Raw genomic sequence first — 3,157 nt, 5'->3', positions numbered from 1 at the left:
TCTCAAATTCAAAGCTTGGTATACACTTTATTTGTTTCTCAAATGAAACTTATCAATGTTTAACATTTTTTGGCGTTTGTCGATTGTTCTTCACTCGGATTTTCAAAGACGAGTTCTTTGAAGGTTCGCTTGATATCGATTGTTTATCTCGTTAATATTTGTTGCTAAATTCTTCATAATTTAGAGGTGAATATTACAACCTTACTTGTTCAAAAAGACCGAGACAACACAACCATTTCTTTGTTTCATCGAATCGATGAGCGTGTTTGCTTTTCGTGGTCAAAGAATAACATCATTTGGTATCAGAGCTTTAGGTTCCTTTGATTCAAGTAAGTTTATCGTTTTTATTATCAGATCTGTGTTTATCCTTCGTTTGTTATCAGATCTATTTTATCATGTCGTTCTTGAGTCGGTGATTCTTGAAATTTCGTGAGTCATTCTTTGTCTTTTTTTCTTATTTTTTTTCGAGTTTGCACATCCATCCTATTGCAATCCAAAAAAAAAAGTGCCAAAATTTCGAAAATTTGCCATAAATTGGTTTTGCTATATTGTTCTATTCTCTTGTAGGAGCCATATTCAAATCTCTCACAATAAAAAAAATTGTGAAAATTATTTAGCATTAAATCTTGTTCTTATCTCTTTTGTGAATCATATTCAAGTGACTCTCACAATAAAAAAAATCAAATTTCTTGTTTTTACTCAGTCAGTTAAGTCAGTTTACAAGTGTCGTGAAGTTTGAACTTGTGAGTTTGATGCACACAAGCTACAAAGCCTGAAAGTGTGCCCTATGAGAGAAATCTCAAAAATTGAGTGAAATACTTGAGGGTGAGCGTTTATTTCTTGGAGTGACATGCGAGGTTTTGTAGTAAGGACAAAAAAAAAGATAAAAAGAGAGAGTCGAGTGAATTTTTATTGGAGTGACTAGTGAGGATTCGTGGTGAGGAAGCTTTATCTTTTATTGTTTTATTCTAACTTTTTCTTGCAGGTATAATGATTGATGATCGTCAATTTCAAATAATATTAAGAGGGTTGGATAGAATGTGGGAGAAGGAGTTTAAGCCTCTACGTGAGAGGTGTAGGAGGTGTGAAGAAAAGGAGAAATATGATGGGTATGTTGATGAGAATAGACGAGGTAGTGAAGTTTAAGGAAGTAGAGCGTTTCATTTGCATTGTGATGATGATAGGCGATGTGAGGAGAATAGTGGGTATAGAAACCAAAAAGAGAAAATCATTTGCTAGGCCAATGAAGAAGTAGAGACGTAAAACTACAAGATATGAATATCAATGTATATTTAAAAAGTCAATTTCTCGTACTTGTGATATTATACGTTGTTGGTGTTTAGAGGTCGGGCATGATATCAGCCAATGTCCATGTGAGGAGGTGACCATAGTAGAACCGTCTGTTGAGCTTGAACCTCAAATTGTGGTTAAGGATGTAGTTGATCCTGAATCTTAGGTTGTGATTGAGAAAGTTGTTCATGATAGTAATCCACTAAGTGAAGATTCGAATGTCGTTGAAAAATGCGCTATGGAGAGTAAATCATTAAGTATGGAAGAAGTGCCTTAGTTGTCTACTATGGAGGGGAGAGTAGACATGGAGCAATTTTAACTCATGAACTTCTTGAGGAACAAAATGTTTCATTGGTTCAATTGAAGCAAAATTTTTCTTGAGGATCAATTGAAATTTATTCAAAAAGTGAGTGAAAAAAATTCAAATGGCCGAAAGAAAGAGAGAACAAAAAAAAAAAAGATGGCCATAGAAAAGAAAAAAGAGAGAAAAGATGAAAAAGAAAAAGAACCCAAAGAAAAAGAAAAATAAATTCAAGGCCCAAAAGAATGAGATTGAGAGTTATTTGTTCTTTCATAAACTCTTTTCTGTACCTTTGTACAACGTGGTTTATTCTCGTTGCGATGATATAGTCGGTTCAATCCCGAGCAATGTTATTTCTTCTTTACAGGATTTTGGAGTTGTCATGACAAGGAGACAAACGAGTCTTGTTGAAGGGAGAACCCCATGGTTTGAGTCGGAAGAATTCAAGTGCAGTCGTAATGAGGTAAGGTTAGTTGTCAACGCAACAACCGAAAGGTTTGATTTGCTTCTTTACCTTAATTCGTTGTTTTGTTCTTTCAAAGAATTTGGAGGGAGTGTTGAAAACGTGATGTCAAAGGTTCTAGCTTTGAATTAAAGTTGTTGACAAGGAATCGTGGAGGTGAGAGTGGTGAGGCATTGATTGAGTTAAGCTCTAATGTTAATGATTTTGGTTTCTCAAAAGTTTTCAAACTAATAAAACTTAGTCATGACCATGAATTGTATGTATTAGGCTTAAACCGTTGTGAGATGTTAAATGATTGCATGGATAGTACATTTAGTATGTCTTATTTGCACGATTAATTTTCGGCTACTGATAGTGGTGAAATGAGCATGATTGAATATGATAATTTCTTCATTTATGATCAATATATATTTAAAGAGAATAAATTTTTCATTCTATATTCAGTGCATGAGCTACGATATTGAGGCATATTGTTGTGATGTCATCATTGATTTAATTCATGATTATATGTTTTGAATGCATATGAAGAAGTATGTTAAGTGGTGTAGTGAAAGATGCATTGCATATAGGGAAAAGACACATGTTAAGTGGTGTAGTGAAAGATGCATTGCATATAGGGAAAGACACCTAAGCTTGATTCTTATGTGTTGCATGAAGTAATTCTTGGAAATTTTTGTGTTGTTAATTAGGTATAAGAAGGAGAGGAATTTAATTTTTATGATGCTTAATGAGATATTATCATTGTCATTTCATGTCACTTGTTATTTGATGTTTGGTGTAATTGATGATTACATAGAGAGGGCAACCAAGGAGTTGGGATTCCAAACAGTGATGGAGCACGCGGGTGACAGCGCCTACAATCTAGTATTGAAAGGTAAGCATGTTGATAATTTATTTCTTTTTATTACTAACTTGCTTTTTTTTTAGTATAGTAGACAATCAAATCTTTTTTAAGAAGGGGAGTATGATATGAATCTGGTTGGGCATGACGTGCTAAATCTTGCGATTCGAAGCTTCAAAGAATTTGGCATGCATAGCAATGAAGTTGGAAGACATTTCAATGTTATTGAAGTGCTAAATTATGAAGAGGATGCCAAATCAAG

This window comes from Primulina tabacum, chromosome 4 (genome assembly GCF_025594145.1).
Source record: "Primulina tabacum isolate GXHZ01 chromosome 4, ASM2559414v2, whole genome shotgun sequence".
In the NCBI taxonomy this organism is placed as follows: domain Eukaryota; kingdom Viridiplantae; phylum Streptophyta; class Magnoliopsida; order Lamiales; family Gesneriaceae; genus Primulina; species Primulina tabacum.
The sequence above is the reverse complement of the archived record's forward strand: the minus strand, read 5'-3'. Positions refer to the sequence as shown.